We start from the raw sequence: 25,196 nt of genomic DNA on the forward strand, positions 1-25,196 counted from the left end.
CGGCACAAGCAGGATTCACTGCACTGTTAATGTTAGCTATGTTATATTGCTGCCTCTGTTCGGTGGTGTCGAGCCAAACGGACTTTAACGTGTGTTTGAACGAGCTGACGGTTCACTCGTTAAGCTGAGAGAAAGATGCTTTAATCACAGGAGTCACACATGTGTCCACTGTACCATCTGGGGACTCTTCTTGTTTAGCACTCGTAATAACACAAACACTAAATCCTCCTTCTCTTGTGCTGTTTTGTAGCAGTGTATACACCTGAGACTGTCACCTGTCTGTCTGTCCTGCACTCTCTCTCTGTTTCTTTCTCTCTGATTGTGGAATAAAAGTATGAACATGTATTTATAAGTTACACTTGTGTTTGAATCCTGCAGCTTATCACACATTTGATTTCCATGTGTGACAACTGCAAGTGTCCAGAGTGAGGACAGACTGAGGGACCCACTGCTGCACATCATCTGTGAGGCTTTGCACCCCTGATGATCCACCAGGACAAACTCAGCAGTGTGTGAGGAAGAGGAGGAGGAAGAGCCAGCAGCAGCTGACAGATGGAGAGAATAGACAGACTGTTCCCTGTTTGTGAAGGACTGCTAGAAAAGTTAAAAATAACTAACTGTCTGTCCTGAATCAGTCTTATTAGGTAATGTTCAAATAATTTTATCATCCCAGTGTTTTCAGTGTGGGAGAAAGTACTCAGGGCCTTCAAGTTACACACTATGAAAGGCAGCAACAAGTTTAATATTCAGAAACCTAAAGTATGTATCAGCAGCAGAATGGAGCTAAAAATAAATGTTTGTTTCAGTTCTATGAAGCTTTGAGTATTTTGGATTAGTAGCACTGCTGTGTTTGTTGCATCATATTGCTGTAATTGTTTATATGCTTTATATATTCTGAGGTAAGTTGATCTATAGTGTTACATCATATTCTATAAGGATGTTATGTGTTTGTATAGTTTCTGCCCAGTTTGACCCATTTAGCAGAAGTCAGCCTGTTTAAGGCTCTGATATCTATTCTGTATGACTTAAAGCAGTTATGACATGGTCTGATTTTATCACCAATAAAGGAATATTGAATATATCAGTCTAGTCTTCATTCTATCAGAAACAGTTATCACAGCTCGTACATTTTCTTTTTACACATATGTGTAAGCACTGAGCCAAATTTAGTAATGCCAACATATTAAAAAACAATATTTGTCTCTTATATATAATACATCTATATATATCTTTGAGTAAATCTCTGAGTGAAGATTTAAGGTGACAGGAAATATAAATAACTGCAACTTGAATCTTTACTGAAGCTCAGTATTGGGCACAGAGTTCAAGTTCACTGCTGTAATAACTATTATGGTTAATATAATAAAATGACTGTTCCGTTTCAGAAATGAAGCCCAACAATCATGTTTTCACAGTCCCGTGGTCTCAGCCTCAGATACTTATCAATCACACAATCATGTAAAAACAAACAAACAAATGAACAAAAGATGTTCTCCTTCATTTCTGTCAAACAATGTTGTATGAAACGTTTCCAGTGGTTGGTATCACAGTTGCTAGGCAACATGGGCAGCGTGACGGAGGCTAGACCATCCCATTTCAGAAGCCTCGCACTTCCGGCCATAACGGTCTTTGAGTACGCGGCCCTTGTGGACCGTTAAGGCTGCGTAGTTTAAGGCTGCAGACCCTGAATTGGGATACAGCCACAGACCCCAAAGCATGTATGAAAAAAAAAACAAAAAAAAAACAGTAATGGCAACCCAAATGTTTAGTGGAGGATTCTCTCCATTCTTTTCCACCATGCTACACTCTGCAACACTAACTCATAAAGCTCATTGTATGACACCACTCTGCTGCAAACATTCTTTTTCCATCCAGCAGAGCACATCATGAACAAAACTTGATATAGTTTTAAAAAATATATTAACTTATTTTATGTTTTTTAATCTTCCAGCAGCACTGCTAACAGTAAATTGATCAAAATCTAAATTAATTATTTACTTAGTAAATATTGGTAAATGCAGTCCTGATCAAAAGTTTAAGACCACTTGAAAAATGGCAGAATTTTTTTTTTTTGCATGGTTGGATCTTAACAAGGCTCCAAGTAGAGCTTCAACATGCAACAAGAAGAAATGGGAGAGAGAAAACATTTTTTGACCATGCAATTTATTGAAAACAACGCTTAAAATGTACAGGCTGTTTTACAGCCTTTGATTTCTGTTTGTCGGGGATACAGGGTTTTTTTGGAGGTGTGGTCTTAAACTTTTGATGTGAATATTAACTTTTGATAAATAATAGGGAATATTTCACAGAGCATCACAGACAAGTGTAAACAGCACAAACATAATGTTCATATTTAAGTGATAAAAGCTGTCACATGATAATGCACGAAAGTGTCTCTGGGACGTTTAAGAGTTTTTTCTTTAGTTAATTTCTTTAGTTCATTCATCAAGTTCAACTTTCCTCTGGTTTGTAGTCATTTAGTTTTAGTATACAGGTCAGCGTCCAGTTAGGTTCAGTTCGAAAGAGCTCCTTAAGTAAAGTTATAGGTTTTCTGACTTACAAAGAAATAAAACAGTCTGTAATTTTTTTTTATCGTAGTTTCATTTTACTGAAGAGAGACAGAAACAATAGCAACCAAACATCCAGATTAAACACAGACCTGATAAAGTGATTTGTGTGTCAATGATTGGAATTAGCATTTCATCCATTAGTAGTGTGTGTGGTTGTTTTTATGCAGCTCAGATCAAATTATCACTAAATATTTCCGTCTTATTGTTCCAGTGTTGATACTAATACATCAGATGAAGACACAACAAGGTTCTTTGTGAATCTGTTCTGTGCAGCAGAAGAGAGAGAACAGCAGACAGGAGAGAAGATACTGGAGCTGTTATCATCAGTGTGCAGATACAAAAACAGTCCTCTTAAACAGAAGTGGTGTGACTTCCTCATGGACCTGTACTCTTATGAGACTAAAACAGGCAGGAATGTCCTTCACTTATTACAGTCAGTTTTCCAGTCAGCTCCTGCAGTCTGGTCCATAAACCTCTCAGAGAGAAAGACCTCCATCCTCCTGGAAGTGCTGAAACTCCAACCAGAGAAGAAACAAGTGGAGCTGACAGGCTGCTCACATGAAGAGAGTGAAGTGAGGAGTTTCCTGCAGTGTCTGCCTTATATCTCACAGCTCAGGTAAATGAATTTTACTTCATACAATTCACACTGCATCAGAACAGATAACATCTTAAACAAAGAAAGTTGCGACAGTTTTTTTTCATAATTTTCATTAATTCACTGCTGCGGTAAATCAACTCAAACAGTACAAAAAAATTTGAACTTTACATAATTAAGTCTGTATAAAATGAGATGCTCCCTGAAATCAGTATTTTATGTTCTATGAATTATAATTTAATTGTAAAATTTTTGCGGGAGCAGCAGTCTAAGCAGAGAAGCCCAGACCTCCCTCTACCCAGGCACCTCCTCCAGCTTGTCCGGGGGAACACCAAGGCATTCCTAGGCCAGCCGAGAGATATAATCTCGCCAGCGTGTCCTGGGTCTACCCCGGGGCCTTCTTACAGTGGGACATGCCTGGAACACCTCGCCCAGCATCCTTGTCAGATGCCCGAACCACCTCAACTGGCTCCTTGCAAGGAGGAGCAGCGGCTCTACTCTAAGCCCCTCCCAAATGGCTGTACTTCTCCCCCTATCTCTAAGGGAGAGGAAGGTTGTTTCCACTACTTGTATCTGCGATCTCGTTCTTTTGGTAACCACCCACAGCCCAAGACCAGGGTAGGGACGTAGATTGACCGGTAAATTGAAAGCTTTGCTTTTACACTCTGCTCTCTCTGCACACGGCAGACTGGTACAGCGTCTGCATCACTGCAGCTACAGCACCAATCCATCTGTTGATCTCCTACTCCCTTCTTCCATCACTCATGAACAAGACCCCAAGATACTTAAACTCCTCCCTTCTCCAAGTCCACAAAACAGATATAGACTGTATCCTCGTGTTCCAGTGTTCCACGACCAGGACTAAAACCGAATTGAGCCTCCTCTATCTGAGGTTTGTCTAACAGATGGAATCTCCTTTCCAGCACCCTGGCATAGACTGTCCCGGGGAGGCTGGGGAGTGTGGTCCCCCTACAGTTGGAACACACCCTCTGGTCCCCCTTCTTAAAGATGGGAACCACCAACACGGCCTGACAGTCCAGTGGCACTGCCCCTGATCTCCACGCACATTGCAGAGGCGTGTCAACAAGACAGCTTTACAACATCCAGAGCCCTCAGGAACTCAGGGCAAACCTCATCCACCCCAGGGACCCTGTCACCAAGGAGTTGTTTAACTGCCTCAGTGACCTCACCACCGGAGATAGATGAGTCATCCCCCTCATCCCCAGACTCTGCTTCCTCCATGGGCCAGTGGGATTAAGGAGGTCCTCGAAGTATTCCTTCCACTGCCAGACAATGTTCTCAGTTGCAGCTGATTTTTAGTTCAAAGATGAAGCTGTATTTAAGAACATTTGAGAAATGCTGAGAAAATAAATTACACTCTGTACACACTCTGGGCAACTCAGTGTCCAGAACTCTGGTCAGCCAACACGCTGTGCTTATTGCTCCACTTTATTTGGGGGCGTTTATGTTGTCTGTTGAGACTTGTGAACCCACATGAAGACCAGAGAGTACCAACGATTTGAATCATTGAATCTAGTTCCACTAAAAGAGGGACAGTTCACCCTGTCCCGGACAGGGTGAACTGTTCCCTTGATTGTATACTTATAGGGGTCTTTTGATTCCCTCTTAGTCTGCTCCCACACCTAGAACTAATTTGCCATGGGAGAGTCTACCAGGGGGCAAAAGTGCTGCCGATAACAGACAAACCCTCCACCATGATAAGGTAGCGATTCAGTATTATCAGTGTCAGGGCTCAGAGTTGGCAGACTCCGTGGTTAGGTTTTGTTTATTCTTGGGTTTTGATTCCTGTTATGATTTTGGCTTCTATTTTTCATGTTTCTTAGTTATTCTTCTGCAGTTCTGTGATTTTCTAGCGTTTAGGTTTGTCTCTGTGCCTCTCTTGTGTTCCTTGTGTTGTGTCATGTCATTTCCTATTTTTATTTTGACAGTGCCATGCCCTATGTCAGTGTGTCTATTTTTTTGGACTATTTTTTTCCAGCAATAAAGCTGCCACTTTACGTTCCTCTTTTCTGTTTAAATTCTGCTTTTGGGTCCACCTCTTTCCTGCCTGCCTCAGTTTCACATGACAATCAGTTTTATATTTACACATTAGTTTTATCCACATTGATCCTTCATTTCACATATATGTTGAATTCAGTAATGATAAAGATTCAGTCTTTTTTGTAATTATTTTTCAGCTGTTCTTAACAATCACTTGAGCTTTTAGTCCCCTGAATGGAAAATGAAAAAACTGAGCTGTTTTTGAATGTCACTGTCTGACTTATTAAAACAATAATTTTTCACTTTGAAACATGTGACAATCTTTTGTCTGTATGATGATAATGAAATCATGTTTCATAAGAATAAAACGGTAACAATTACACAGCCATGTTAAAAGAATAAAAACTAGGGCTCTCAGCGTTAATCGCATTAAGCAGATTAATCTGCTATCATGATTAACGTGATTAGAATTTTTACCTTAAACGCAATTACCCCATCAGGAGCGCGGAATGACTCAAAATCCCTGAAATGTCTCTGTCAACACATTTTGGGCAGTTTGTCTGAAGCCTGTCAATTCTGTGTTCCCGATGAGTTATTTGCATTAAAAATTTTATTCGTGTTAATCGTGATGTCAGATTAATCTGCTTAACGTGATTAACGCTGACAGCCCTAATAAAAACATGTCACATAAACTTTAAGATAGATAGGATCTGCTGCTGCACAGAGGGCTGAACAATGAAGCAGGTTCATCATAACCAGGCTTTCTTTGTGTTAGCTGGCTTGATGAAACCTAAACCAGCAGTCAGAGATAACGACTGTCACAATGTGGGTTCAAAACTTCATGTGTGAATGGATGATACAAATCAATGAAGAAGTGAGCTGATGAATAAATATTTGTGTGTTTGAGTGCTCTGTGCTGCAGTTTATTTGTAAGCTGACAGCTGTACAGTAGAGCTCAGAGACTTTAACCTCGATCCATTTAAACATTAAAGGTTACTCGCTGCATTCAGGTCTGATACACAATCTGATGAAGGAGACGAGGAAACCTCTTTAGTTTTTCACCACATCAAAGTGAAGTTCATGTTATTGGTGGGATCTTCTCTGTGATAAATGGACTAAACACAGACTGATGGATGTTCCAATGTGTGAAACAGATGTGCAACAGATTAAGCTCCACATCTGTTTCACACTGCATCACCAGCTGAATACATGTAAACTTGTTTGACCATGTGGCACACAGACTGTGCTGCTATAACCAGAGGTGCACATAAGTGGTCCGCAGGTGCGCATGGGCTTTCAAAATAAAAGACACGCACCAGATAAGAAGTTGCAACGTGCGTTTGCGTACATAAGATTTTCTGGAGGAGGACAGACATTTGTTTAGAACTCTTAAATATGTCGAAGCAATTACTTTGGTGTTTCTCCACCTCCAAAGAAAAGTCAGGAGTCTGAACCGCAAAGAAGCGCGTATTCTTGGAAAAGTGGTTGCAGGAGGTGAGCTGGCTTCAAACAAATGATGAACGCACAGACATGTGGTGCAGAATATGCCGTGAAAATCCCACTGTAGGGGAAAAATACAGTGCCTTTTTATGTACGCAAACATGTGTTGCAACTTCTTATCTGGTGCGCTTCTTTTATTTTGAAAGCACATGCAGACCTGCGGACCACTTATGTGCACCCCTGGCTATAACTTTACAGCTGGCTTTCATTCAGTGCTGTTAGTCAGACTGATACAGATCAACAGGTTGTATATAAAACACGTACTGATTCAGCAGAGACTCTACATCACACTCAGAGCAGACTGGAAATAACAGAATCAGACAAAATGTGGCATTTAAGGCTGATTTTAATCTGAAACTCTGAACATAACCTGATCTAAACCTGGCTGTGTATTCACATCTGTTACCATGGTGATCAATCCAGACATTGCCGAAAGACCTGACTTTTAGCTCAACACAGCTAACTAACCCATTAATCTCTTTGTATTCCACAACTCTGCTGGAGCAGAAATTATTCTTTTCTATGTAATTTGACAAACTTCTAAGAGCAAATTAATTAAAATCTAATTTATTAATTGCTCAGTCAATATTAGTAATTGTGTGATTTCCACATGTGTGATGTGAGCAGCAGGTGAAGCTGCTGTTGTACAAGATATGAAGTGTAGATGTTGTTGTTCCACTCTGTGTTTCTATGTTGTTGATATTTAGTGTTTTACTCTCTAAAGTCAGACAGTAAATAAAATGACAGTTACAGTTCAGTACGCAGTGATTTCACACACAGGATTAGTGTTTGTGTTGTGAGTCAGTAACAGTCTAAAAACAATGTTCAGCTGCTCTGATGGAAGATGGCTTTAAATGGACTTTCATTATATACAGGACACACATGGACAAGATGGAGTCCATCAGTAGTGTGTGGTTGTGTTTATGCAGCTCAGACAAAATTATCACTAAATGTTTCCTTCTTATTTTTCCAGTGTTGATACTGAGTGGTCAGATCTTCATGAAGCAGTCAGGTTCTTTGTGAATCTGTTCTGTGCAGCAGCAGAGAGAGAACAGCAGACAGGAGAGAAGATACTGCAGCTGTTATCATCAGTGTGCAGATATCAAACATTCCCTGTTCATGAGAGATACATGGATGATTCTTATGTGTCTGATTTCCTGCTGGATCTGTACTCTCATATGAAGGACTGTGAGCCTGAAACAGGCCTGAATGTCCTTCCATCATTACAGTCAGTTTTCCAGTCAGCTCCTGCAGTCTGGTCCATAAACCTCTCAGAGAGAAAGACCTCCATCCTCCTGGAAGTGCTGAAACTCCAACCAGTGAAGAAAGAAGTGGAGCTGACAGGCTGGGCCCATGAAGAGAGTGAAGTACTGAGTTTCCTTCGGTGTCTGCCTTATATCTCACAGCTCAGGTAAATATGTTTTCCTTTAAAAACATATCTGCATGTGTAACACAGTATACTTCACTACTATAGAATGTAGAGTAAGTTAGGATCTTTGGGCTTATGTTCCCTAGGTACCAACTAAGGAGCGATTGATACACAGCTAAAAGAAAAGTTAAAACAATAATTAAAACAACCCCATAAAGTGTTGGGTCGCAAATTTTGAAGCCAATATGAACCTAATCCCACTAACGCTGCGGAGGACCAGCTTTTCAGATCTAATTAAAATCAAGTCACTCAAAAAGATCCTCTGGAAAAGAGTATAATTCTTACAAGACAGAGTTTTATTAAACAGTGTCATTTGGGGTGGCTGTAGCTCAGAAGGTAGAGCAGGCCATCTACTGATTGGAAGGTTGGTCGTTCAATTTCTGGCTTCCCCTTGTCTGCATGCCAAATATCCTTGGGCAAGATACTAACCCCAAATTGCTCTCCGATGCATCCATCGGAGTATGAATGTGTGTGAATGTTAGCAAGGAAAGCACTTAGAAAAATGTGCTTGTGCGAATGGGTGTGAATGGGTGAATGCACAAGTTGTATAAAGTGCTTTGAGTGCTCAGAAGAGTAGAAAAGCGCAATATAAGAACCAGTCCATTTACCATTTACCATATGAACAGCAAAAATGGTACAAATACAGCAAGGAAGCATAGTGAACTCCGGGGTGTAGAGCACAAACAGCAGAGACTCACAAAATGACAGACAGGAAAAAAGCAGCCCCGGGCGTATCTGACCCTCCTTTGTATAGGATCAATAACCGCTACTCCTGCTGTTGGGTAACTTTCCATTCCTTGTTTTTTTTAATCGGACCGAATTAACTTTAAACTAATAAGTATTTTCTCAACTCTACAAGCATCAATATTATCTGAATTGTCAATGTAATATGTTTGCCAATACTTTTCCCCAATCAGTTGTCAATTTGCACTTTCTTCTTTAATCTCTGACACTTGTGTTACATAACTTTCTGGCACTACTCCGTAACATTCGGAGCGCTGTTCCCAGCAGCCATCATTTTTAATTGGGTCCCTTTGACAGTTTTATGGGCAGGCAAGAGAAGGAGCCAAACGCAAACTCGCTGAAACAAAAAGTAAACTCCAAAAAACACAGCTTTATTGCTGGTGTGGTGAGACACAAATAGCAATTCAAAACTAAACTGGGGAAACTAAAGCACAAGGAGACACGGGGAAAATCACACACAGCTATGAGGGAGGACGCGACACTGAACACAGGAAGACTGAGGACTTAAATACACACATGAGGTGATCAGGAGAAGTGGCAACACATGGGGGGACAGCTGAAACAAATGAACATAATGACATCACAGGGGAAGTGTAAAACTAAACACAATAACACAGGAACACAGGAACTCTTTCAAAATAAAATAGGAAACATAATGAAACTCAGACATGACTACATGAACTTGACCACAAAAGACATGCAGACATGAAACACATAAAGGACAAGGGAGCCTTAACAGGGGGGCTGAAAACACAATGGGAATCTAATAAACAAATTAACTTAGATAACTTAATGAACTTAAACAAATAATAAACATCAAAATAAACTAAAACTCAAAACGCTGGGTCAAAAGACCCAGGATCGTGACACTATATGGGTTAAGGATGGGTGGTTCACCACCTTCTGGCAGCGAAGATGGCAGAGAGTCTCTCAGGTGCATCTTAGCAGGGTCAAGTTTATTTAACCCTATGTTTGGACTTGTCACTGTTGGCCATAACACAGTCAAAGGTTACCTGTTGATCCTAATGACTACATTTAAGACAGTATTGATCACATATGCTCATGCAACAAGTGGCACAAACTTCATTAATATAATTAAAGTTAATTTTTGACCTAAATATGTTGGTCTTGTGATTTGAACCTGTAGGTTAGATGCTTATCACAGTGATTCTACTATATAAACATTCCAGTGTAGATACACATATAGTGTATACAAGTATATGTGATTACAGAGTATATATGTGAGTATATGTCCAGTGTATACAGGGATATATGTCATAAAAAATCCAGAACAAAACAGCAATTTAACATTTCACAATAAGGAGTTCTAACAGTCCATGTTTTTCAGTCCGCATACTCAAGTTTCATAGTTCACAGTTCTTTTCAGTCTCTTCAGTTCAGGTGTCTGTGTAGTGTTATGTTAGTAGTACTACCCGGATAATGTGTTGTATTGAGATAAGTAACGCAGCTGTCACTGGAAAATTTGCTGCATCACAGCTGGAGATCCTGAATCCTGACTCATCACAGGTGGATTAATGTGTCTCACTCGCACAATTTCAGACTCCAACAAAACTTACTATGTTCTGTCTTCAATCTGTGCACAGAGCACTTAACCATAATTATTCAGTCTCTTTGGGCAGAGCAGCGTTAGAGTACTGCTTAAGTCTCACAAAACTCTGTTCACACTCAAGTAAGTTGGACTGTTTTGCTGGTTTTCTGCATACTCAGTAAAAAGTAACTTGAGACTCATCTTTGATATATTTGAACAAGTTGTAGCATCATAATTAATGGAGACCGTCACCTGTTAGAGGAGATCACTGACAATATAAAACATGGACTGTGACATCACTCATTGTTTGGTGAAGTCCCTTCAGTCCGACTGTGAAACCAAGTAGACATCCAAGCTTGTTATCTATTGATATCTAATCATTATCTAATGCTTTTTGATTGACAATTCATTAGACAATGAGCATGTCTGGGGTCATCTAATTGTGACATTTTATAAAATGAACTTCATGTTTTATTTATTATGGACTGAAAGTGAACCCATAAACACATCAGAAAAGTCTTTGCTGAGGTCACAGAGTGATGGAGGACAGAGCCAGTTTCCCATAGATTTGAACTGGGGAGTCCTTTTGTAAAAAGAGAAGTGGCCCCTTACTTGATGTTTCAAAGAATGCAAGAAATAAGATATTTCCACTTTGGCTCCACGTTTCAGACCAAGAATTTACATCTATCTTTTATGCTGTCTATGGTAGATATTTAACAGTTCACTTCTCACTAGAGATGCACCGATCGACCAGCTGGGGACCAAAACTGAATCCAGCCTTGTGGTAGACTGGTGATCTATGCAGAGTGTACCCTGCCTCTCACCTTATGAGAGGTGGGATTTTCTCCAGGCCAATCATGACCCTCAATTGGATAACTGGAAGAAAATGGATGGATCAGCACATTGGTCTGAAATGGAGACAAGAGAATCAGTCTGAGACATTTTCAATTCTGAGCCAGTTAGCTCTAAATGTTTAGCGTTATGCAAGCACAAATTTTAATTTCACAAGTGATAAGACAATAATGTCACGGTCACATGCTGTTAGTGTAGAAGTTCTTCACTGACACTGTACATGAACGAGACACCAAGATCACAATTTTGTGATGTGTGTATGGCAAAAAGTAGACCGTGGGGAACCTCGAGAAAAACATTTGGAATAACAAACCTTATGAAAGACTTAAAGTACCTTCACCCGGCTGAAGATGCTCAGTTTAAAGAAACTAAAAACTAATACAGGGATGGCCAACTCCAGGCCTCGAGAGCCGATGTCCTGCAAGTTTTAGATGTGTCCTTGATCCATCACAGCTGATTCAAATGGTTAAATTACTTCCTCAACATGTCTTGAAGTTCTCCAGAGGCCTGGTAATGAACTAATCATTTGATTCAGGTGTGTTGACCCAGGGTGAGATCTAAAACCTGCAGGATACTGGCTCTCAAGGCCTGGAGTTGGACACCTCTGAACTAATATGCTGAAACCAAAGCTAGCCAGAGCTGGCTACAAGCCAGTGGCCCTTCTATCTTTCCTTGGTTTGAGCAGTGAACAGACCAAAGCAACTAAAAGCAAAATTATAGAATTATCATCGGTAATCGGTGATCAGCCGTTCTCCATAGATGAGGACAGAGGCTTCAGAAAACTGATAACCTGTCTCAACCCAAAATACACTTTACTGAGTAGGTGTTACTTTTTATGTAACTCCTGCTCATGTTACCAAAGTTGTTAAATCTCATTTCATGACACACTCGGCTGCCACAAGCTGATCACAAAGCAAAACAAAACAAAAAAACAAATAAAAACAAAATAAATCAGAATCAGCAAAACATTAAATTGGCAAGTCAAACTTAAACATCTTGATGCATGCTCAATCATCCAGATAAGTAAATCCCCAAAACTTAATTCTGTTCATCTGGATGTAACGTTTTCAGTGGGAGAAACAATTGCTCGCTCATTCAAGTGACTTCTTCAGTCTCAGCTGACTGACTGCATTGATGATTGTTGATCAATGGTCATGAGAATTTGCATATTAATGACCTTCACCCATTGTTCCTTCAGTGGTGCTAGTTTCAGTCATTATGCAAATGTACTGTTTATCAGGTTGGGGAAACCTGCAGTCAGCTGAGACTGAAGAAGTCACTTGAATGAGTGAGGAAACGTTTCTCCCACTGAAAACGCTACATCCAGATGAACAGAATCAACTTTTGGGTGTCAGACTTAAACAATTAGAAATCTAAGACTGTCCATTAAAAATTACAATCAGCACATCTCTAGTTCTCACTAGAACCAGTAATGTGATGGTTTGTGATCCTTTTTTTCTTTACCGCTTCAACAGGATCAAACATAATTCCTTACATGATATAATGATAGTTACTTATAACAGAGTGGTTGTTAATGATAATAGTCATCTATGTTTCTGATGTTATGACAAAATGTTCAATTCTTGTTTTAGTTTCTCCTCTTCATTTTTACGCTCCACTGAAACCAATTTAATGATGAAAGCAGAGGGAGAACTGCAGCCAGGAGAGAAGATACTGAAGCTGTTATCATCAGTGTGCAGATATGGAATATTCCCTTTTGATCACACAGATGATGACTACGAAGAAATGGAGTATCAGTGTGATTTCCTGCTGGATCTGTACTCTCATGTGAAGGACTGTGAGACTAAAACAGGCTTGAGTGTCCTTCCATCATTACAGTCAGTTTTCCAGTCAGCTCCTGCAGTCTGGTCCATAAAGCTCTCAGAGAGAAAGACCTCCATCCTCCTGGAAGTGCTGAAACTCCAACCAGAGAAGAAACAAGTGAAGCTGACAGGCTGCTCACATGAAGAGAGTGAAGTGAGGAGTTTCCTGCAGTGTCTGCCTTATATCTCACAGCTCAGGTAAATGAACTGAATCACTAGAAAAAATATTTAATTTCCATAAAATTTACTGTAATTGTGCACTTTCATATTGTAATATTATATTTTTGTCATCAGTTTTATGTTTACACATTGTGATTTTATCCCCATTGGCTCATATTTCAGTTATATTTCGACTCTGCCATATTTCAGAGAGAAACTTTGTTCTCTGTACACCACTGTGGTTATTTGATTATATAGTTCTTTCTTGCCTTGAAGGTGGATATTTTAAATACATGTGTGATCAGTTCATAAAAATGAAGCCTTATAATAAATTAAATAAGCTCATATAAAAAAGTAATTTGTTAGTTTCAAAATGCTCATATTGATTAATATATTTTGAATGTTTAAAATCAGTTGTGTTTCAGTGAGTTGTTACCAGCTGATCCAAGTTAATGAAGGTCCCTGTGTGACTGAACCAGTGAATCACAGAAGAGTGTGGAGCACACAGATTTTATTATTTGGCTATTTGACCGAAAGAGTCTGAAAACGTGATCATCTTCTCCCTGTATGAAAATAATGAAATAATGTGATTAATATGAACACTGTAGCTCAGTAACAACAACACAGTCATGATGAAACATCGTCATGAAAAATAAAAATAATTCTTGGCAGTTCTGACAAACTTGAAATCAACACTGCTGTTGGTTTTTGGAATAACATGTCAGATTTAAGCTAGTAAAAAAGAAAAGAGCTGTTACTATATGTGAACTAGTTATACTGTTTGAATGTAATCAAAGGTGTGTAGATGTGCACAATAAGTGTGATTTACACGTGTGTGATCTGAGCAGCAGGTGAAGCTGCTGTTGTACAAGATATGAAGTGTAGATGTTGTTGTTCCACTCTGTGTTTCTATGTTGTTGATATTTAGTGTTTTACTCTCTAAAGTCAGACAGCAAATAAAATGACAGTTACAGTTCAGCACGCAGTGATTTCACACACAGGATTAGTGTTTGTGTTGTGAGTCAGTAACAGTCTAAAAACAATGTTCAGCTGCTCTGATGGAAGATGGCTTTAAAATGGACTTTCATTATATACAGGACACACATGGACAAGATGGAGTCCATCAGTAGTGTGTGGTTGTGTTTATGCCGCTCAGATCAAATCATCACTAAATGTTTCCTTCTTATTGTTCCAGTGTTGATATTGAGAGGTCACGTCTTCATGAAGCAGTCAGGTTCTTTGTGAATCTGTTCTGTGCAGCAGCAGGGAGAGAACAGCAGACAGGAGAGAAGATACTGGAGCTGTTATCATCAGTGTGCACATATCAAAGATTCCCTGTTCATGAGAGATACATGGATGATTCTTATGTTTCTGATTTCCTGCTGGATCTGTACTCTCATATGAAGGACTGTGAGACTAAAACAGGCTTGAGTGTCCTTCCATCATTACAGTCAGTTTTCCAGTCAGCTCCTGCAGTCTGGTCCATAAACCTCTCAGAGACAAAGACCTCCATCCTCCTGGAAGTGCTGAAACTCCAACCAGAGAAGAAACAAGTGAAGCTGACAGGCTGCTCACATGAAGAGAGTGAAGTGAGGAGTTTCCTGCAGTGTCTGCCTTATATCTCACAGCTCAGGTAAATGAACTGAATCACTAGAAAAAATATTTAATTTCCATAAAATTTACTGTAATTGTGCACTTTCATATTGTAATATTATATTTTTGTCATCAGTTTTATGTTTACACATTGTGATTTTATCCCCATTGGCTCATATTTCAGTTATATTTCGACTCTGCCATATTTCAGAGAGAAACTTTGTTCTCTGTACACCACTGTGGTTATTTGATTATATAGTTCTTTGTTGCCTTGAAGGTGGATATTTTAAATACATGTCTGATCAGTTCATAAAAATGAAGCCTTATAATAATAAATTAAATAAGCTCATATAAAAAAGTAATTTGTTAGTTTCAAAATGCTCATATTGATTAATATATTTTGAATGTTTAAAATCAGTTGTGTTTCAGTGAGTTGTTACCAGCTGATCCAAGTTAATGAAGGTCCCTGTGTGACTGAACAAGTGAATCACAGAAGAGTGTGGAGCACACAGATTTTATTATTTGGCTATTTGACTGAAAGAGACTGAAAAGATGTGATAATCTTCTCCTTGTATGGAAATAATGAAATAATGTGATTAATATGAACACTGTAGCTCAGTAACAACAACACAGTCATGATGAAACATCGTCATGAAAAATAAAAATAATTCTTGGCAGTTCTGACAAACTTGAAATCAACACTGCTGTTGGTTTTTGGAATAACATGTCAGATTTAAGCTAGTAAAAAAGAAAAGAGCTGTTACTATATGTGAACTAGTTATACTGTTTGAATGTAATCAAAGGTGTGTAGATGTGCACAATAAGTGTGATTTCCACGTGTGTGATCTGAGCAGCAGGTGAAGCTGCTGTTGTACAAGATATGAAGTGTAGATGTTGTTGTTCCACTCTGTGTTTCTATGTTGTTGATATTTAGTGTTTTACTCTGTAAAGTCAGACAGCAAATAAAATGACAGTTACAGTTCAGTACGCAGTGATTTCACACACAGGATTAGTGTTTGTGTTGTGAGTCAGTAACAGTCTAAAACAATGTTCAGCTGCTCTGATGGAAGATGGCTTTAAAATGGACTTTCATTGTATACAGGACACACATGGACAAGATGGAGTCCATCAGTAGTGTGTGGTTGTGTTTATGCAGCTCAGATCAAATCATCACTAAATGTTTCCTTCTTATTGTTCCAGTGTTGTTCCTCTGAGGTCAGATCTTCATGAAGCAGTCAGGTTCTTTGTGAATCTGTTCTGTGCAGCAGCAGAGAGAGAACAGCAGACAGGAGAGAAGATACTGGAGCTGTTATCATCAGTGTGCACATATCAAACATTCCCTGTTCATGAGAGATACATGGATGATTCTTATGTGTCTGATTTCCTGCTGGATCTGTACTCTCATATGAAGGACTGTGAGACTAAAACAGGCTTGAGTGTCCTTCCATCATTACAGTCAGTTTACCAGTCAGCTCCTGCAGTCTGGTCCATAAAGCTCTCAGAGAGAAAGACCTCCATCCTCCTGGAAGTGCTGAAACTCCAACCAGAGAAGAAACAAGTGGAGCTGACAGGCTGCTCACATGAAGAGAGTGAAGTGAGGAGTTTCCTCCAGTTTCTGCCTTATATCTCACAGCTCAGGTAAATGAACTGAATCACTAGAAAAAATATTTAATTTCCATAAAATTTACTGTAATTGTGCACTTTCATATTGTAATATTATATTTTTGTCATCAGTTTTATGCTTACACATTGTGATTTTATCCCCATTGGCTCATATTTCAGTTATATTTCGACTCTGCCATATTTCAGAGAGAAACTTTGTTCTCTGTACACCACTGTGGTTATTTGATTATATAGTTCTTTGTTGCCTTGAAGGTGGATATTTTAAATACATGTGTGATCAGTTCATAAAAATGAAGCTTTATTATAAATTAAATAAGCTCATATAAAAAAGTAATTTGTTAGTTTCAAAATGCTCATATTGATTAATATATTTTGAATGTTTAAAATCAGTTGTGTTTCAGTGAGTTGTTACCAGCTGATCCAAGTTAATGAAGGTCCCTGTGTGACTGAACAAGTGAATCACAGAAGAGTGTGGAGCACGCAGATTTTATTATTTGGCTATTTGACCGAAAGAGTCTGAAAACATGTGATAATCTTCTCCCTGTATGGAAATAATGAAATAATGTGATTAATATGAACACTGTAGCTCAGTAACAACAACACAGTCATGATGAAACATCGTCATGAAAAGTAAAAATAATTCTTGGCAGTTCTGACAAACTTGAAATCAACACTGCTGTTGGTTTTTGGAATAACATGTCAGATTTAAGCTAGTAAAAAAGAAAAGAGCTGTTACTATATGTGAACTAGTTATACTGTTTGAATGTAATCAAAGGTGTGTAGATGTGCACAATAAGTGTGATTTCCACGTGTGTGATCTGAGCAGCAGGTGAAGCTGCTGTTGTACAAGATATGAAGTGTAGATGTTGTTGTTCCACTCTGTGTTTCTATATTGTTGATATTTAGTGTTTTACTCTCTAAAGTCAGACAGCAAATAAAATGACAGTTACAGTTCAGCACGCAGTGATTTCACACACAGGATTAGTGTTTGTGTTGTGAGTCAGTAACAGTCTAAAAACAATGTTCAGCTGCTCTGATGGAAGATGGCTTTAAAATGGACTTTCATTATATATACAGGACACACATGGACAAGATGGAGTCCATCAGTAGTGTGTGGTTGTATTTATGCAGCTCAGATCATCACTAAATGTTTCCTTCTTATTGTTCCAGGGTTTATCCTGATAGGTCAGATCTTCATGAAGCAGTCAGGTTCTTTGTGAATCTGTTCTGTGCAGCAGCAGAGAGAGAACAGCAGACAGGAGAGAAGATACTGGAGCTGTTATCATCAGTGTGCACATATCAAACATTCCCTGTTAATGAGAGAGACATGGATGATGATGATTATCTGGAGTATCAGTGTGATTTCCTGCTGGATCTGTACTCTCATATGAAGGACTGTGAGCCTAAAACAGGCTTGAGTGTCCTTCCATCATTACAGTCAGTTTTCCAGTCAGCTCCTGCAGTCTGGTCCATAAAGCTCTCAGAGAGAAAGACCTCCATCCTCCTGGAAGTGCTGAAACTCCAACCAGAGAAGAAACAAGTGGAGCTGACAGGCTGCTCACATGAAGAGAGTGAAGTGAGGAGTTTCCTTCAGTGTCTGCCTTATATCTCACAGCTCAGGTTAGACAAATGTTAAGAAATACTTTCATTTGTACATTTTTTAGTCCAGTCATTGGTTGATTTCATTAATCAGTTCTTTGTTTTCAATATTATATTAGTCTGTAGTGTTTGACAGTGTAACTCATCCTGTGTTTTCTCATTTCATCTCCACTGTGTTTCAGCTGTGATCCAGACTTCTTCCAGAGTGTGTGTACATCCATGTTTGTAAGATCCAGAGAGGAGGCCCAGCAGCTGGAGTCTCTGCTGCAGCTCCTGGGGTTCCAGCTGCTGTTAACAGGAGAGTTACACAGGAAAAGCTGCTGGTCTGTGGGGAGAGTTCTCAAACTGTGTGGCTCTAAAGTGGATCTCATCCTCACACCCAGCAAGATGTCTGCCAGAGGAGCCGCTCTCCTCTTTAGACACACAACACAACTACACAGTCTGAGGCAGGAAGTGAAATCATGACTCTCTCTTGTTCTTCTAACACCATTTATCTGTGTCCACTTTGAATCTTTAGTTCTTGGTGTTCATCATTTCTGCTCTTTTGTCTCTGTGATCTTCAGGCTTTCCATCGACATGTCCTTGCTCCTGTTTCAGTGGGTAAGAAGAGGCAGAGTGGTCTGTCCGCTGGCTGTTGAAGAGCTTTCTCTTGTGCCTAAGAAAGCCCGACCATCACAGAGAGTAATGTTGAGGGCTGTCAGTAGTTTGGCTTCCCTGCTGAGATACTGGACAGTCGCACGGTTAGACCTGACTGAGACCTGCATCTCTGCTCAGGGTCTCATTACACTGCTGCTCCATGATGGTCCTCTAACAGTCAAGTAAATGTCTTTCCTGAACATCACAGGCCAAATAAAATGTAGTTTTTAAAAACAGATTAACTTGTTTTTCTCTCTCTTTCTTTTTTTGCAGACTGAGTGAAGAGAGCTTCCAGCAGCTTCTGTGTCTCCTCCATGAAATCCAGGACAAGGACTTGACGTTGTCCTTCTTCAGTAAGGTTGGTGGAGACCTGACCTCCTGCTGTCTGAACTGGGAGCTTCTTCACTATCTGCTGCAGCAGGCGTCCGCTCAGACCATCACTGTGGACCTGAGGAAGAACCTCTTCTTACAAGAGGAAACCACACGTCTGCTTCCCTTTCTGGACAGGATTGTGTTTAAAAGGTGCTGAATGTAGTTTGATCTTTTACCAAACACAGTTTCTGCTGTTTAATCAGGAGGATTTGAAATGCTGTCTCATCTTTAATCAGCAGTTTATGGATCCTTTAAACAAAGTTGGAAATAAACTGTTTGTTTTCAGGCCCAGTCCCAGCTTTGTGTTGAGCTCCATCAGAGAGCTCTACAGAGCTCATGACAGTCACGCTGTACCCAGTTTACTGAGGTCACTTGGTCATGTGATCAACCTGAGCTGCAGAGAGCTGGACTCAGTGGACTGTGCTGCTCTGATCTTCATCCTCAAACACGGAGACGGAGTCAAACTGAACCTCCTGTGGACCTCCATACCAGCAGAGGGAGTAGAGTCCATCCTCTTCATGCTGGACAAAGTTTCTCATCTCAGGTCAGATATTACAGCTTGTTTCTCAGTGCTGTCCAACACAGAGTCATCAACTGGTTCATTTCTGCATGTTTTTCCTTGCAGTGTTGACAGGAATCAGCTGCTGAGGTTCATCCACTGCTGTGCTGCCTGTGACGTCCAGCAGGAGGCAGTGTCAGGCCTGCTGAGGACTCTGCAGCACAGCTTGGATCTGTCCTGCTCCTCCTGTGTGGAGCTACCAGAGGAGGATCAGCCTGAGCCTCTGAGTCTGACTGCTGATGACTGCAGGGCCGTCTCCACCATCCTGACACACAGCAGCCGGGACACACAGCTCGACCTGCGAGACTGTGAGGTGGAGGACAGCGTGCTGGACCTGCTGTTTCCTGTCCTCCACAGGGTCCGCCTCAGGTGGGAAAGACCACTGAAGAGTCTAAACCAGAGAGAAGCTCGTTGACACTGGTGTTGATGCATCCTGACAGTTTCTCTTTACTCTGTTTGTCCTGTTTAGAGTCAGTAAAACTGTCCTCCTCCAGCTGCTGTCTCTGGTTCCTGTGAACAGTGAGAGGGACACAGTGAGGCGGGCGGTGTCCCTGTGTAGAGCTCTGGGTGGAGAGCTGGATCTCAGTCACAGCACGCTGGATCAGAGGGCCTGTGGGGCTTTGGTCCAGATGCTGGACTCGTGTGAAGGGCTGACAGAGCTGGACCTCAGTCACTGTCAGCTCACTGACCAGCTGCTGCTCCCTCTCATCACACATCTGCACAAAGTCCAAGTCCTGGAGTGAGTGTCACACACTGATCCTTCTCTGGGAGGCACCAATAACCATCAGCTGGTTCACACACACTACAATAATATAATGTGCAGCAAACAATTAGAGCCACTTGTTGTGTTTGTGTTACAGTCTGAGTCACAATCAGATCACTGATGCTTCGACTGATGTGTTACTGCAGCTGCTCTCCATCAACCCCTCCATCGACTGTGTGCGGTGAGCCAACATGAATCAGTCCCCATCAGTGAAGGAGTTTCTCCTCAGACTCTCAGAGGAATCATTCACAGTCTGAGCTCACATGGATTCATGTTGTTCTGAGTGAATGAGTGACGTTTGCTCTCTCTGCTTTGGTCTCTTTCTAGACTCTACAGCAACAACATCGTGCACAGAGCAGCCTTCAAGGAACACAAGCAGTTTGAGATCTGGTGAAGCACTCGTCATCATCATCATCATCATCATGAACATCATCATCATCAGGGATTCACTGGTTTCCTCTGTTCTTGTCATCATTGCATGAAAATATTGGGTGGAGTGGGAGCACTGATACTGTGTTCATGGACTCAGTGTAATGTCGCGGTGTACGACACATTGACATTAGATCAGATGAGTTTTGATGACCATCTTAATTTTTTATTTTTTCTACAATGACTTGAAGACAGTTTATATGGAGACAAAGAGCAGCCAACAGTGTTTGTTTCAATTTCCCACTGTTTCTTTTCTTTCTGAGCTACTGCAGATTTTTCTTTGATGGAGGTCAGATGTCTAATTGGTCATGTGATGATGTCACAGTCTGTGTCTTAGACCCACAATTTTGAGTTTTGCGTTCTCGGTCTAATCTTTTGGATTTCAAGTCTTTATTTCCCCATGCAGTTACTTCCTGTTTTATTTTGATAGTCATTTGTCTCTGTTCCTTGTATTTATGTTTGCTTGTCCTGATTGGTTTCAGCTGTGTCTCATTCCCTTAATCTGCCCACTTTTATATTTACCTGTTAAACCTGAGAGTCCTGCATATTGGCCCTGCTGAAACTTGACAGATGATCATCTTGATGTTTACATATCTGATATTTCTGTAATAATTGTGATTCTGTTATAATATTATTGAGACAAAACACAGAAGCCATCACCGTTTTATCAGTGCAGGGAGTCGGTCATATTTATTATTTGTACTTTTGTGATAACGGTATTTATTCTGGTCTACATGTTTCAGACAGGACAAAGTAGAGAGACTCTAGAATGATGTCTCAGAGTAACGATGCAATAAGTCAGCAATCAGGATAAAACCGTGTTTGGTACTTTGACATAACTGGCAGAAATGATCATAAACATGTAAATCATTTTTAGTTTGTATTTCATGTTAAGAGAAAATGATCATGTGATAATGATCATTTTCTGTCCTCTTAATGTGACACTGTTATGAAATTTTCCTCGTTAATGGACCTCATTTATAATGAGTGGTGGCTGTAGCTCAGGGGGTAGAGCAGGTCATCTACTAATATAAAGGTTGCTGGTTTGATCCCTGGCTGCTGCCAGATATCCTCAGGCAAGATACTAACCCCAAGTTAAGCACAGAGAAAGTGCCTGTATGAATGTGTGGATGAGGCATGTTGTGTAAAGTGCTCTGAGTGCTCCAGGAGTATACAAAAACACTATGCAAGAATTCATCCTTTAATGCATTTCAGGTTTTTAAATGTAACTTTTTTTTACCATATTAATGTAGAGCTTCATATGGACTCGGGGAATAAATAATAAAAGTTCGGATGTCTGTGATCGACGTGATTCTGTTTCAGTGATTGTAGTTATACAAAGTCAGTCATTATACAGCATCAGTAATTCAGGAAATTTGTACAGAAACAAAATGCCAGTTTGAGAGGGATGGGGAGATTGTATCATTCAGGAAATACTTAACGAGTATGTCAGTCTCATTTAGATAAAAGCTCCAGCAGACTCGGATGTGTCAGTACAGCTGGCACAGTCACACAGAGGAACCAGGATCTCCTAAACAACCACAAAGTCACATCACATCATTTTCTCTTTGACAATGTAACATCAGAGCATTAAGCTTTTGGATTGTTTGGCCACACATACCAAAGGGCACCAACAGGAAAGACCCTAATTTACCTTTAAGCCCCCTGTACAGTTATAATTTTTCACTTTTACTGTTACTTTAGTCTTCTTGCTATACTTTAAAATCACTTTTCAGTTCTATATTTTTTACAACCTTTGTTTACAATCATTTATTTGCATTACAGTGATGCCATGTAACCAACACAGCATATTGCATGTCAGGCTCAAAGGTCAAACATTCTGGAAAATTAAGTACTGAAGTGAAACAAACCTGATTTCATGGCAGAATCATAACTAATGCTCTTTGTAAGCTGATTTCAGCCCCTAAACAGTGGCCGGAGGAAAGAATCTGCAGAATAATGTGCACACATGTTAGAAGTTTCCTGTCGAGTGTACAAACACTAACACCTCACCCACACAGTAAAGTGTGTAGCTAGAAAGAGTGATATTAGTCTATATCCCTGTCTCAGACTTAAAAACTCTGTGATGTTTTGCTGGCCTTTACTGCCACGTTCTACTTGAGCAAACACAGAATCTCACATTTTCTCCCTTTCCCTCAAACACACATTTTAAGTGCAAAAGTCATTTATAGCAATAATCAGTAATATGAATAGCATCATTGCAGCCTTTGGTGAGCACCATGGACAGCAACCGCAGTCAGTTTATACTATAACCTCACATTATCTTCTTCAACCAGGCTATCACAAGCCAGAAACAGATCCAGCCGTGCTAGGATAACACAAAGACAACTGTATTGTCATTAAGTCCATTAACCAAAGGTCCTCAAAGCCTCACTGGATGTACCAACAACCAAACTGTTTTATAGAGATCCTCATTCAGCAATCGTTTCTAATGGACGTGCTTCTAGATGTATCACACACACACACATTACAGTATGAGCACATATTTTCCAGATTTAGGTGGTAACAATGTTTCAGTCCTTTACAAAATCACAAACCATTCACCCATCAGAACTTTGTCCTTGTGCTACAACACTGCTCACATCCAAAGTCCTGGTGTTGTACTGATCCTGCCAACAGGTCCTTGGGCATTTTGTACATATGACAGAGATCAAGGTCAGGAAGAACAGGTAATATATTTCCCATCATGCCCCTGTGCCATCAATCTTATTCATAAAAGGTGTCTATTTTTAATCAGTGGAGTTTAAAATAACAGCATAAATATTTGCAGAGCTAAAATCAATTCATAAAGAAAATGTATTCTGTATTTAAAAAGTTGGGCTTTGGTTCACAAGTTATAACTGTAGCTTAAACATCTAGTAGAACTCTTATAATGTGTCCACTCACCCTGCTGGAGATCTTGGACTCTCACTCCATTTTGTTCAGTCAGAAATCAAAAATAATTTTTTGGAGCATGACACGTGTTCAAATTAAATCACTCCAACTGCTGGGTCTTTAAACCCATCACCTTTGTGTTATTTTATCACGATAGAACAGGCCCTCCCTGCCACGAGCAGCTGCAGGGTCCACTCCTCTATGGGCCAGTGACACACTAGGGGTTGTCCTCCAGACCCAGCATGTTTTTACTCCAGATTGAACTCGCTGCTCTCCTCCCCTTGTGGGTCCTGGTATGCCAAATTATGCCTCCCATAGACATGATGGACATAATGAGTACCAACTGTGACAGCCAGCCTCCCCTAACACCGTTCCCTGAACCCACTGCTCCACACCTCCCCTGCAGCTGGGTCACAAACCACACACCAAGCTGTTACTGCTGGCCGCTGCATTTACTTAAATCAGCTTATTTAGCTTATCTTTATTTTCTGTTGTTGTTTTTATTTGGATTAAAAATTTATATGTGAGGACTTAATACTGCAGACCAAAAGATAAGAAACTAGAGCAAAAGACTGAAGATGTTCCTTCAGTCTGTGGTGGCAAGTGTGCTGTTCTATGCTGCAGTCTGCTGGGGAGGCAGCATCAGGGAGGTGGTGGAAGGATGCACATTAAAGATGTTAGAAGCCATCCTGAACAACACTGATCACCCACTTTACAACATCAGTGCTGGAAGACTCCTCTCTCTGTTGTAAAACAGAGAATACAGAAAATCATTCATCAGGCTTTTAATTTTCATACAAATAGCAGATGAGCCTTGTCAGAAATATGAAGTTCCCTCTGGGATCAATAAGGTTATTCTTAAATAAAGTAACCTGAACAAAAAGCAGATAAAAACCCAACAAGGCAGAGTAAAAGGATTTTTCTCCAACAGGAAGGAAAAGTTATTTAATTTTAATTTATGTTCATTTTCTTTAAACTCCTGCTTTTTTAATGAACACATAGTGACAGTGTTTCTCAGCAATAGGTCAAGTGTCTGACTTCAGATCTTGAGATACCTCGAGTCACTTTGTGGTTGAATCAGTGGCTGTAGTGCAACAAGACAAAACAAAACTATAGCAGGCCTGTCATGTTCATACTGCAGAGTAAGACTTTTGTCACTGCCAGTAAAACGTTGTCATCCCTGAGATCTCGTGTAATGAAGGACTTTGATGCCAATAAACTAACTTAAAGTAAGAGGATCTGGCAGCTTTTCTGGTGCTGCAGTTAAAGCTGTGATGATGGAAGGACAGGACACAAACTGCAGCACTGCTGCTGATTTCATGTTGTGCAGCTACACTGAAGAACTTGAACTGTGCATTAACATACTGATAAATTAATGAGCACTTGACCGGCCAGCATGGGAACTGAACCCAGGACCTCTTTGGTAATCACCAATAAAATCCATCATCAAATGAGTAAACTCAGCTCTTGGAAGCTGAATTATATTGTAATTGTTGTGCTAGAAT

General features: G+C 40.1%; 1 protein-coding gene and 2 long non-coding RNA genes across 4 annotated transcripts in view; all 3 read left to right on the top strand.

Moving 5' to 3' along the window:
• The window catches only part of LOC106098971 (uncharacterized), a 242,365-nt gene that overhangs the window by 101,629 nt on the left and 115,540 nt on the right, over positions 1-25,196 (top strand). The window lies entirely within an intron of this gene.
• LOC109196925 (uncharacterized) lies at positions 3,128-13,132 on the top strand. Of its 2 annotated transcripts, none has more exons than XR_002058276.2 (3): positions 3,128-3,186; positions 7,640-8,077; positions 12,886-13,132. It is a non-coding gene; the product is annotated as an uncharacterized LOC109196925 (long non-coding RNA). The 2 variants fall into 2 exon arrangements; XR_002058277.2 differs by having other exon boundaries at positions 12,970-13,132.
• On the top strand, positions 13,202-17,978 carry LOC112843902 (uncharacterized). Its single transcript, XR_003216451.1, has 2 exons — positions 13,202-13,261; positions 17,609-17,978. It is a non-coding gene; the product is annotated as an uncharacterized LOC112843902 (long non-coding RNA).

This window comes from Oreochromis niloticus, linkage group LG23 (assembly GCF_001858045.2).
Source record: "Oreochromis niloticus isolate F11D_XX linkage group LG23, O_niloticus_UMD_NMBU, whole genome shotgun sequence".
NCBI classification, from domain to species: Eukaryota; Metazoa; Chordata; class Actinopteri; order Cichliformes; family Cichlidae; genus Oreochromis; species Oreochromis niloticus.